The following is a 13,985-nucleotide window of genomic DNA, read 5'->3' as shown; positions in this document are numbered from 1 at the left end:
TTTCTTGTATAATAGTATTTCCAAGACCTTTAGCGTCAAGGTGAATTTCAGCATCAAGAACCCATGATAAATAGTTCATTCCGGTGATGTCAAGTGCCACAAATTCAAGTTTTGATAAAGTTGACATAGTGAAAACTATCATAAAAGATGAATAAGTTAGAGAAATAATTATAATAATAAACAATTAATGAAAACAAAATGATTACGGTAAAAGAAATGAAAATAGAGCTATATCATGTTAACAATCTACTATTTCATTTTATTCTTGCCATAAAATAGAAATTACATACTTGTTTCATTTCACTTTATATTATTGATATATATATGTGTTAATAGAATTGAACGTGACTAACATTATTTATATGTTCCAATAAATATAAAGTAATTAAAAAATTATTGCTTGTCAATTCATTTCTCACAGTTCTTCAAAATGCCTTAAAGATATGTTTTGATCCAGGGAGTCCATGACATTAGTGCATAGCTAGTTTGATGACTTTGAGGTCCTCTAAGAGTTGAGCACGGAAGGAAATAGTTATTTAATCACTGCAATGTACTTAAACTATTTAAGATGCCCAAGCGCACAAGTAATCTGCAAACAGTGAGCATATGATATGTACTGCCATAAATAAGATGATTATAATGATACATACCTTAATAAAATATGGCTCAACTTAGCGGGAGTTAAGAATAAAATTAGTGCTTCGTGCTGATAACGTGTTATAAAATAAAAGCAATGCAGTAAAATGTAAACAAGAAGAGATAGAGAGAATGGAGAAGTGTTTTCTTCTTTCACTTTGGTGTAATTTTTCATTGCAATTACATGGCCTTTTATAGGCATAAAAAGTAAAGATGATGGACATAAAATAGAAAATTTAATCTTTAAGTTATTCACAACATGAGCATCCAATATAATATCCAATGTAGTATCCAAAGTAGTATCCAATGTACAAACTATTCATAATACATAGGGATTTTTCATGTCATTTTAAAGAGTAAAATTTTGGCCTACTTGTAATTTTCTTACTTGTTTTAAGTCATTTATACCATATCAATCCGCTCTTTTATGAAAATGAAATGGATATGATGTTCACATGCTATGCAACTTTACACCTTTCATTTTGATATATAACAAGCTCGTAAACTTTTGTTATAAAGTTCAAAAACCAAAAATAATATTTATACTAAAGAATAGAGTGAATTTAAGAAATTTCATTGGAAATAATTAAAATATCCAAATGTAAGTTAAATTGATTGGCTCTGGTGTTCTTTAAAACTATTTTTACCAAAATAATTCAAATAAATAATTTCTCTCTAGAATTCTATTTCGACACTGATTTTTTTATTTAAAAAATTAAGCGAGAAAAAAGAATCAATTTGTGTAAATCGAATTTTAAGCAAAAATTCGCCTCTCATCAATCTCTAACTATAGCACCACTTTTAATTAGAACAAGTTAATACTTTGACATTTATAAAATTATTTTTATGCGAACAATATTTTTTGAAAAAACTAATTTGAACCAAAATTAGATGTTTTTTTGTGGGAGTGTTTCATTTGATCAAAATATCTTATTGTAGAACTAAAATTGAAGTATTGTGAATGTCTAATGCAATAAGATCTTTGACGGAATTTTAGGTAGGAATTGTCATTTTCCACTAGGTTTATCACAAGGGATAGAGCTAACAACCTTGGAAATTGGACTTAACATAGATACTCATTGAGTTTAAATTGACCATTTCTGTAACGACCCGATCGGTCGTTTTGAGCTCTAGTGCACCGTTCAACAGTTTGAGGTTATGAGCAGCTTCATTTCAGGTATTATGACTTGTACGCATGGTCGAAATTGAATTTCGGGAAGTTCGAAGTTGATTTGGAAAGAGAATTCCAATTTTGGAAGCTTTAAGTTGAAAGAATTGACTAAGATTGAATTTTTGAGTAAACGACCTCGGAATTGGGATTCGAAAGTTCCAGCAGGTTCGTATGATGATTTCGAACTTGGGCGTATGTCCGGATTGGGTTTTAGAAGACTTGAGAATGTTTTGGCACCTATTGTGGAAGTTAGCATTTTTGGAAGAATTTTATAAGTTTGGGTTGAAGTGCATTTCAATGTTATCAATGTCCGTTTGGGGATTCCGAGTCTGGGAATAGCTCCGTATGGTGATTATGGTATTGGGAGCACGATCGGAAGTGAATTCGGAGGTCCGTGGGGTCATTTTAGAGTCATTTGGCTAAAGATAGAAATTTGAAGGTTTTTGAGGAGTTTGACCGGAAGTGGACTTTTTGATATCGGGGTCGGAATCCAATTTCGAAAGTTGGAGTAGGTCTGTAATGTTGAATGTAATTTGTGTGCAAAATTTGAGATCAATTGGACGTGATTTGATAGGTTTCGACATCGAATGTAGAAGTTTGAAGTTCTAAAATTCATTAAGCTTGAATTGGGGTGCGATTCATGATTTCGATGTTGTTTGATGTGATTTGAGGCCTCAAGCAGGTCCGTGTTATGTTATGGAACTGGTTTGTGTGATTGGACGGGGCCCCGGGGGCCTCGGGTGTGTTTCGGGGTGGTTTCGGATCATTTCGGGTTGTTTTGCAATAGCTGATGCTGGTGTCTTGTATTGTTCTTCGCGTTCGCGAGGATCCTCTTGCGTTCGTGAAAAAGGATTTGGCTTCAGGGGCTCTGTTCTTCGCATTCGCGAAGAGATCCTCGCGTTCGCGAAAAAGAAATCTATGTTGCACAGGTCTGACTTCGGAGGCTCATATCTCGCAATCTATAACAAATTTGAAGATGATCCAAAAATAAAAGTTGTAGCCCTTTGTATCTAAATTTTTAGAAAAGTAAACCATTTGGCATTTGGATTTGTGCACAAAAGGTTATGTCTAGTACACTACAAGCTGTCTGGGAAGATGAAGAAGAAATTTGTATTGCACAAGGCTGACTTTGGCAGCTTCTATCTCAAAATGTATAAGGAATTCGTAGATCACCAAAACATGAAAGTTGTATATCTTGGTTTCTAGTTTTGAAAACATTACACCATTTGTAATTTGGAGTTTTGTACCAAAGGTTATGACCATTATACTAGAGGCTGTCTGAGAAGAGATTGAAAAATGGTTTTTGGAAATTTTCTTCTTCGCGAACGCAAAGAAGAGTCGTCTGGGCAGTGTATAAGTGTAACGAAATGGGTTTGGCTCATTTCATCTCATGTCCTCCATGTGAGCCAACCTAGGAGCGATTTTGGAGCTCCATTTTCATCATCCATGTCAAGGTAAGTGATTCCCACCTATTGCAAGTTAATTACTTGGATTATATCTAGATATTAACATGAAAAATTATATAAATTAGTAGAAATTTTGGAATTTTGAAGAAAACTTGGGAAATTTGTATTCTTGAATTTTGACCATAACTTTGGACATGAAATTGAGAGCCAATTATATATTTGAATTAGTGAGGTTATGGGTAAACTTTAATTTCGAAAATTTTCAAAAATCCGGGCACATGGGCCCGAGGGCATTTTTGTCGCCTTTTCGATCGGGGTTAGGGATTGCTATAAATTGGATTATTATGAGTAATTTAACATGTATTAATGTGTTTACATAATTATTGGCAAGTTTTGGAATATTGTGCATAAATTTGAGTCTTCGAAAGGGCGTGGAATGCCGGTTATAGAACTTTGGAGCGAGGTGAGTCTCCTTTCTAACCTTGTAAGAGGGAATTGTCCCCATAGGTAAAATAATTGGTTATGTGCTCCTATTTATAGGGGCTACGTACGCACGAGGTGACGATAGTCCGTGCGTAGCTACTAATATGTGTAAGTCCGGGTAGTCTAGGACCCAAAAACATGCTATACTTGGAATATCTGTAATCTTATTGATAGTTGAATTGCTTAAATCCTGTCGAATTGGTAAATGAATTTCTAAAAGGATTAAACTTCATTTTCTTAAATCATTAAAAGAGAATTGGCTTTTATTTGGATAAATGTTCCCCGTTAAATTCTTAATTGGTTGTTTGAGAATGTATTTCTATGTGTACCTGCATTGCATGTATCATTTGCGAGCAGGGTGATTGTTTATTTAAATTTGACCGCGTCGCATGTATGATTCGCGAGCGGGGTAATAGATGCATCTATGGTTCGCGTCGTTCGATCCTCAGCAGTGCACATTTTACATTTATGTTGGATCGGGCCGTACGAACTCGGCATGATTTGTGCATGCTTGTATTGCTTTCCTAGAGATTTATTGATATTGATATTTGCTCTCTCCGACTTGATATAATTGTTAATGAATGGGTTATGAATTTAGAGACTTTTAAATAAAAAGGAACTTTTACCTGTTTTGTGATTTATTTGAATTTACTGTTGTTCTTAATAAATCCGTGATTCAGCGCATTAATAATATTACTATTGGACCCCTAGTAAAGTGTCGAAGTCGACCTCTCGTCTCTGTTTCTTCGAGATTAGACGGGATACTCATTGGGTACACATTATTTTCGTACTCATACTACACTTGCTGTGCATTTTTGTTGCACAAGTTCATATGTGGCTAGCGGCTTAGTGGCATAGCGGCATGGTTGATATGGAGATTTAGGTGAACTGCATTTATCGAGATGACCCACAACCACCAGAGTCCACTTCAGAGTAATGTACTATGTTTTTTTTTCATTTTTGTCCACTTTGTATTCAGGACTATTATCGTATTTTATTTCATTCCCTAGTAAATGCTCATGCACTTGTGACACCGAGTTATGGGATAATTATGGGTATCTTGTATTAACTTCTTAATATTCATATTTGATTTGAAACGATTATCTTTTACTGGTAAAAATTGAAGGAAAATTATAGTTTTCAAAATTATTAAAACGAAAATTTAATTAAGTATTTTGGTTGGCTTGCCTAACAGTGGTGTCCGGCGCCATCACGACCCTTAGTGGAATTTGGGTCGTCACAACATTGTATCAGAGCACTAGGTTTACTTAGGTCTCACGAGTCTTAGCAAGTCTAGTAGAGTCTTGCGGATCGATATGGAGACGTCTGTACTTATGTTCGAGAGGTTACAAGGCTAATAGGAGCACTTCCCTTCTTGATTCGTAATCGTGCGGTTTGATTCCTTTGAGGCTTATGCCTTTGCTTATTTCCTACTCAATCTTATGTGACATGAAGCATTTGCTATATCGATTGAGAATTGAGAAATTGTAATGGTACTACAAATATGGTGCGGGATGTTCCTCCCTGCGTATTTGATTGGGCTATAGTCGTTGCCTTGCGGAAGGCCATTCTATCGTTTCTGCTCAGTACCAGTATTACCTAAGGTTTTGAGATTTGGCACTAATTGTTATGACGATTCGTGCATTGCTATCGCACAGTATTGGTGTAATGGTAGGATACTTGTCTATGCATTGAAGCAGTGAATGGCTTGAAAGGATGTTTACTTAATGCAAGATTCAGAGATTCAGAATTTTATTTCCAGCGGAGGAGAGGCAATCGGGCTATGAATGTTCAAGTTTGGTTTAATGGAGTAACAAGACTTGGTATTTTCGAGCGTGGTGGAATTTTCATCTATTATGTGGTGTCATTGTCCTTCTTGAGTACGTTAAGTTCGCTGATGTTATAGTTTTATTCAATTCGCCCTTGGGGCAGAGTAGCATATGGGTTCTGTGGTAGGATGACTACACTCCTTGAGAAAAGTTTAGAGTGAATTGGGATTCATGGTGGACAGTGACTAGGTCTACGAGCTTAATTTGAAATATTTGCTAGCATAACGGCAGGAGATTTGATATGACGGAAAGGAGCTGCTTGATATGAATAAGGATACAACATAACTTTGAATTGGAAGATATTGTCGCACATTTAGTTGATGTCCACGAGGAGTGAATGGACTTGTGCAGCCGGTGAATGAGCACGGGCTCAGGTGGGTTATCTCCTATGAGCAGGTCAGCGGTCGCATGGTTGGTGAAGCTCCTGCGAAGGATTTTACTGGCTATTCGGTAAGAGGTCTAATATGTGAATGTTGCTAGAGATTCAGAGTGTTCATGAAATGCTAACGGAAGGATTTCGAGGAATCTGGCGGTTTAATTGCGCAAAGTCATGTCAATAAGAGGTAAAGAATCTTGGCGGGTTCCAAAGTTGTGTAATAGTGGCTTCAATCTACGTGGGAGAGTCCCGCCGCCTACGGTTGGATTTCCTGGTCACCTATTATGAGATTTCTAGTTATCGACATATTGATGGGTTACTGCGACTAAAGAAAGAGAACATCAGTGGTAATTTGAGCAAAGGAATTAAAGAATGTGTTCTATAATTGGCATCATCGATTTATGTTCAGGCTTTAGGAAGACTCAGTAATTATGTTTCGCGTAGAAGTGAGTTGCAAGGATGATGATTCGGCCGGGTGCTTCTTTGAGAGGGTGGTCATGTGCTAGCAGAGCCTTACAGTCGATTATATTCGAGACCAAGTCAGAATGGGTGACTCTCAATAACGGTCCTAGTGGGTTCAAAGGTTAAGGTGTGGTGCCTAAGGGTTTCGAGTCCATAGTATGGTTGAGTATCTAGCTTTTACAGTAGATTATGATAAGGAGCTTGGAGTGTTCTGTGTTATCTTCAGTCTGCGGTATAAATTGAGAGGAATGGGAGAAACTGACTTCGAATTCATAGAGGAATTATCAGAATGGGCGTACCAATTGAGGATGCGAATATGCACATACGGAGGGTATGAGATGGTTTGTGGGAATTGAGACAACGTGGTCTCGTGAAATAAGGTCACTCAGGATGAGTGCGGATTTGGGTTCGTGATGTTTTGAATGGGGCAACTATTATTCCTAAGTCAAGTCCAAAGTAAATTGGAAGAAGTAAAATTAGTCAGCAATGGTTGAATTGGTATAATGGTGGCAACGATTAGTTCCTTCAATATGTTAAGTTATACACATGATTACAGTAATGCGTGCGAGGTTTGACGGTCGCCGTAATTGATTTTATTTGAAAGCTTTCAAGTATTATGGCATATTCTATGCAGATGGGTCCAGGAAGAGTTATGGTGGGTTAGACTACTACTTGAGGTTGGTATTTTCTGCAGTTATGAGAATTTAGTCACGGGTTGTAATGGTTCCCTTGAAATGAGGTAAAAAGCTTCTATATGATGAAGTGTTTACCCTGTTAGTGGTTTAGGAGTTATGATAAAAATTTTGTACTCTTGCGCATTATCATGATTAAGTGCCGTGAGTAGCATGGGATTTGGAAGTTGATAATCAAGGTTGCGGTTCGGTGTTGACAAGGAGGTCACGGGCTCGAATGAGCAGGAACAGAATTTAGATGTTTAGAGTAAGCTGGTATTATCTTCAGCGTCACCTGAGATTAGTGTCATGAGTAAGAGGTGTTGTGTATTGACTTGCGAATCCTTGATTCGCTTTGCAGCATTTGAATGGTCAGTGGTATAGATGTGCAGATAAGTGTGACGTGTAATTACTTAATTGATTGAGGATTTAAACCAAGCATGGAGGTTGTTGTACTATTGCTAATTGAGAATTTATGTCTGAAGGGTGGTCGGTTAATTTGGTTGTGGAATATGGAAGGTTGTTCCGGATTGGACGGTTGTTCTTGTGTGTTATAGGAAAAAAGGGGGTTATTATGGACCCAGGAAAGATTATTGGCCTAGTTCGGTACAATCAGAATCGGCTTGAGGTCTGTGAATGGATTTAAATATGAATATGGGCTCTATATCAGGCCGGATGTGTTTATTTCAGCATGCGCTCCTTATGGAAGAGTAGTCGGGTGTTATTTTGTTTTCATCTATTTCATGTAATGATAAATTGCGCCATGTGAGTTGTGAGACGGCTTGATATATTTCTTATGTGTTGAGGTTCCGCGTAGTGATGATGTTATATGAGCGGAATGGCTCTTGAGATTCAAATCGTATATCGCACCTCAGTTGCGCTTGAGTTTGTAGCTTGTAGCGCTATATGTCTACCCAGGGATGGTATAATGCACTTAGCGTGCTTGTGACCGATATTCGATATTTTTTTGTAATGAGAAATCTAGCTCGGTGTGTAACTCCTTATGTGAATTTTATGTGTGGATCGGGTGGCACGCCGCCATGGGTATGTTGTTTGGATCGGGCCGCGCGCCACAACAGTGTAATATTGAGTACAGTTCCCTATATATGTTTTTATGTGTTTTGTTTCATATTTTTTCTGAGGAAAACTCATATTAGCTGTGTGCCCGCGTCGCATGTATGATTCGCGAGCGGGGTGTCTATTCAATTATGTTGACCGCGTCGCATGTATGATTCGCGAGCGGGATAATTGGATTTCCTTTTTAGAGTTTGTTTCCTTTATGTATCATGTTCGAACTAGTAGCCTATTGGCACATTGTGATAGTATATGAGACTTTTTTATCATGTTCGGGGTGGCTTATTGCTTGAGCAGTTCATACGGGGTGAGACAAGATCATTGGACTTAAGATCATTGCAATCTGATTATATGAAGTATATTAAGGAGCAACGACCATTATTTGGTTCAGAATAAGGTGATGATTCATGGCAGGAATATAGACTTAATGAATTGATGATTTAGCAGTTAGTTATGAATTTCTACACATCTCTTCCGTCGTGGCAGTATTGCGAAAATTGGAACAAGACTTATATATATAATGAGGTACATTGTAAGCATCAGATTTGGGGAATGTCGGTTATTATGATGAGAGAATGTTATAATGGTCCTGTGAATGATGTGGTGCATGGTGAGAATTCAGCAAAGGCATGCAGTCATGTTTTGGTACCTCGTATAGTGATTGATACGGTGTTCACATATTGAAAGTAGGCCTGGTAGAGAATTCCGGATGTTGGAATTGGGCTCTAAGCTTATTTGCTTGAATAAAAGGGAATATCTTCAGAATTGATCGAGCTAATGTGCTCCACTAGGTTGTACTATCACGGGTAGGTGCACGAGGTGTTAAATAGTGATTTCGGACAACTCCAGTGCAGTTCTTAGCACGTTCGAGGACGAACGTATGTTTAAGTGCTAGAGAATGTAACGACCCGACCGATCATTTTGAGCTCTAGCACGTCTTTCAGTAGTTTGAGGTCATGAGCAACTTTACTTCAGGTATTATGACTTGTACGCATGGTCGAAATTGCATTTCGGAATGTTCGGAGTTGATTTGGAAAGATAATTCTCATTTCGGAAGCTTTAAGTTGAAAGAATTGACTAAGATTGGATTTTTGAGTAAACGACCTCGGAATCGGGATTTGAAAGTTCCAGCAAGTTCGTATGATGATTTTGGACTTGGGTGTATGTCCGGATCAGGTTTTAGAATACTCGAGAATGTTTCGGCACCTATTGTGGAAGTTAGCACTTTTGGAAGAATTTCATAAGTTTGGGTCGAAATGCATTTCAGTGTTATCAATGTCCGTTTGGGATTCCGAGTCTGGGAATAGCTCTGTATGGTGATTCTGGTGTTATGAGCGCGATCAGAAGTGAATTTGGAGGTCCGTGGGTCATTTTGGAGTCATTTGGCTAAAGATATTTGAAGGTTTTTGAGGAGTTTGACCGGAAGTGGACTTTTTGATATTGGGGTAGGAATCTAATTCCGGAAGTTGGAGTAGGTCCGTCATGTCGAATGTGACTTGTGTGCAAAATTTGAGATCAATTGGACGTGATTTGATAGGTTTCGACATCGAATGTAGAAGTTTAAAGTTCTAAAGTTCATTAAGCTTGAATTGGGGAGTGATTCATGATCTCGATGTTGTTTGATGTGATTTGAGGCCTCCACCAGGTCCGTATTATATTACGGGACTGGTTTATGTGATTGGACGGAGCCCCAGGGGCCTCGGGTGTGTTTCGGGGTGGTTTCGGATCTTTTCGGGCTGTTTTGCAATAGCTGATGCTGGTGTCTGGTATTGTTCTTCGCGTTCGCGAAGAAGGATTTGGCTTCAGGGACTTTGTTCTTCGTGTTCACGAAGAAGGAAATCTCTGTTGCACAGGTTTGACTTCGAAGGCTCATATCTCGCAGTCTATAACAAATTTTGAGATGATCCAAAAATGAAAGTTGTAGCTCTTTGTGTCTAGTTTTAAGAAAAGTAAACCATTTGGCATTTGGATTTGTGTACAAAAGGTTATGGCTGGTACGCTACAGACTGTTTGGGAAGATGAAGAAGAAATTTGTATTGCACAAGGCTGACTTTGGCGGCTTATATCTCAAAATCTATAAGGAATTGGGAGATGACCAAAACATGAAAGTTGTAGATCTTGGTTTTGAGTTGTCAAAACATTAAACCATTTATAATTTGGAGTTTTGTACAAAACTTTATGGCCATTATACTAGAGGTTGTCTGAGAAGAGTTTGGAAAATGCTTTTTGGGAATTTTCTTCTTCGCGAACGTGATGGGGGTCTCACGAACGTGAAGAAGAGTCGTCTGGGCAGTGTATATGTGTAAAGCAATGGGTTTGACTCATTTCATCTCATTTCCTCCATGGGAGCCGACCTAAGAGCGATTTTGGAGCTTCATTTTCATCATCCAAGTCAAGATAAGTGATTCCCACTTATTGCAAGTTAATTACTTGGATTATATCTAGATTTTAACATGGAAAATCATGTAAATTAGTAGAAATTTTGGGATTTTGAAGAAAACCTAGGAAAATTGTATTCTTGGATTTTGACCACAATTTTGGACATGAAATTGAGAGCCAATTATATATTTGAATTCGTGAGGTTGTGGGTAAACTTTATCTTCAAAAAATTTTGAAATCCGGGCACGTGAGCTCTAGGGCATTTTTGTCACCTTTCCGATCGGGGTTAGGGATTGATATAAATTGGATTATTATGAGTAATTGAATATGTATTAATGTGTTTACATAATTATTGGCTAGTTTTGGAACATTGTGCATCAATTTGGGTCTTCGGAAGGCGTTGAATGCCGGTTATGGAACTTTGGAGCGAGGTGAGTCTCCTTTCTAACCTTGTAAGAGGGAATTGTCCCCATAGGTGAAATAATTGGTTATGTGCTCCTATTTGTGGGGGCTATGTACGCACGAGGTGACGAGAGTCCGTGCGTAGCTACTAATATGTATAAGTCCGGGTAGTCTAGGATCCAAAAACATGCTATACTTGGAATATCTATAATCTTATTGACAGTTGAATTGCTTAAACCCTATCGAAATGGTAAATGAATTTCTAAAAGGATTAAACTTCATTTTCTTAAATCGTTAAAAGATAATTGGCTTTTATTTGGATAAATGTTCCCCGATAAATTCTTAATTGGTTGTTTGAGCATGTATTTCTATGTGTACCTACGTCGCATGTATGATTCACGAGCAGGGTGATTGTTTATTTAAATTTGACCGCGTCGCATATATGATTCACGAGCGGGGTAATAGATGTATCTATGGTTCGCGTCGTTCGACCCTTGGCAGTGCATATTTTACATTTATGTTGAATCGGGCCGTACGACCTCGACATGATTTGAGCATGCTTGTATTGTTTGCCTGGAGATTTATTGATATTGATATTTTCTCTCCCCGACTTGAGATAATTGTTAATGAATGGGTTATGAATTCGGAGACTTTTAAATAAAAAGGAACTTTTACCTGTTTCATGACTCATTTGAATTTACTGTTGTTCATAATAAATCCGTGATTCATCGCATTAATAATATTACTATTGGACCACTAGTAAAGTGTCGAAGTCGACCTCTCGTCTCTACCTCTTCGAAATTAGGCGAGATACTCATTGGGTACGCGTTGTTTTCGTACTCATACTACACTTGCTGTGCATTTTTGTTGCACAGGTTCATATATGGCTAGTGACATGGTTGATATGGAGACTTAGGTGAGCTGCATTTATCGAGACAACTCGCAGCCAGCAGAGTCTCCTTCAGAGTATTGTACTGTATTTTTTTTCATTTCTGTCCACTTTGTATTCAGGACTGTTACCGCATTTTATTTCATTCCCTAGTAAATGCTCATGCATTTGTGACATCGGGTTCTGGGATAATTATGGGTATCTTGTATTAACTGCTTAATATTCATATTTTACTGATAAAAATTGAAGGAAAATTATAATTTTCAAAATTATTAAAACGAGAATTTAATTAAGTATTTTGGCTGTAACATTTCGAAGATCACCCGCAAATTGATCTCATTACCTTCACTGTCGAGTGTACTCTGGGCTATAGATCGTGCTCCCCCTCGGGGCGGAGTCGAGCAGACTGTGAGTCACTACATTTTTCGTATATGTAAATTACATTGTTGATACACAAGAAGGCTTCTACCACAGAAGCCATTTACCGTCAACCACGTTTCCAACGTGCTGAAGTTATAAAGTGGAGAAATCAACATCTCTCGGCCGATACGGGACCACGTTTCCAAGGTTATAAAGTGGAGAAATCAACATCTCTTGACCGATATGGGACAAGATGTCCCCATTGTAATTTCCCTCTCAACCTAGTACTATTTTAATGTTTCCCTATTATTATTATTATTATTGAAAAAGGATACATTAATTAAGAATTTCATAAATCAAACAAAAAATTATTTTTAGAAGTAAAAGCAAGTGAATTAAATTACAATTATATTACTTTTAGTTTAATAATATTCTTAGTTTTATTTTAAGTTTCATTTGTATTACTGGAATACCACATTAATTTCTTTTTATATAAATAATATATTGACTAACAAGAATTATTGTACATCGTAATTGGAAAGAATTATTTCGTTAATTCTAACAACATAAATACAAGATTAATTTATTTTAATATGTTAGAAGTTAGATGATGTTAAAAAGTAAAATCATATGATCCCATGAAATTAAGTTCCAATACTAAAATTTACAAACTAATATCATTTTATACATACTACAATTAAATTTTATCTTTTTAAATACATGTAAAAACAATAACATACATAAGATAAAAAAGATAGTTATATTTTTATAAATTTGACATATTTCTCTTTGCTTAAAAATTAAACTTAAATTGTACACTTATGCACAAATTAAATATATTTTCTGATGATATTAACTGAAATATGCTAGATGTGGTTGTATCTTAGTTTTGCTATATCCTTTTTTATCGACCATATTAAAATTTTAGTTCTTAAAATAACAAAATTTATAATACTTATTTTTTATTAAATTTATTTTAAAAATTAATGATTGACTATGTTATGCTTAATGGCTTGCAATGTTCAATCCGAATATATGCATCATTAAGTCTTAAAAAAATAACAGATGACCTAGCTACGTATGAAAACAATTCAGATAACTTTAAAAGCTTATAATCTATCACGTATCCGCTTCTTTTATTTTAAACTTTGTATGAAAATGATTGTATAGTTACTGTGTATTCTAGACGTATCAACTAAAAGAAAAATCGCGGCAGATAAATTTTGTAGTTGAGTAGCAAAATTTCGTCGCTCAATAAACGATAAATTATCAAAAATCATATCCAATTCAAGGTCTTATGTATTAGTTAACCAAATATAAAGAAGATAGAGATCTTATTTGATCTTCTTGCAATAATCTTACAAAATTAAGTTATTATCGCCATTTTCTAGACTGCACGACCGTAAGAAGATATACAAAATTTGTCAAATTTAATTTGTATTTTAAAAATTAGAAGATATAGAAGTGGTTAAAAAAGAAAGTAGTCAACACCTACGTAATCCACACAAGTAATCTCTAGTTAATTTCTTACGTAATAAGATTTCTAGATAAATCCCAAGCTATATCACCAAGAATAAATTTATAGCAAAATTACAATAATAAAATCTCTATGTAATTCACATCGGCAAAATCTCTAGGTAATTTACCAGGTAAGAATATTTTCAGGTAAATCCCCAAGAAATTATTCCTAACTAAATCTGCAACAATAATATCCCCATGTAATTCCCAAGCCAAGAGAATTCCCAAGTAAATCCCCAAGAAAAAATTCTCAGCTAAATTCGCAACAACAATATCCCCAAGTAATTTTTCAAATAAGCAAATCCCCAGGTAAATACCCAAGAAAATAT

This window comes from Nicotiana tabacum, chromosome 7, assembly GCF_000715075.1.
Source record: "Nicotiana tabacum cultivar K326 chromosome 7, ASM71507v2, whole genome shotgun sequence".
Classification (NCBI taxonomy): Eukaryota; Viridiplantae; Streptophyta; class Magnoliopsida; order Solanales; family Solanaceae; genus Nicotiana; species Nicotiana tabacum.
The sequence above is the reverse complement of the archived record's forward strand: the minus strand, read 5'-3'. Positions refer to the sequence as shown.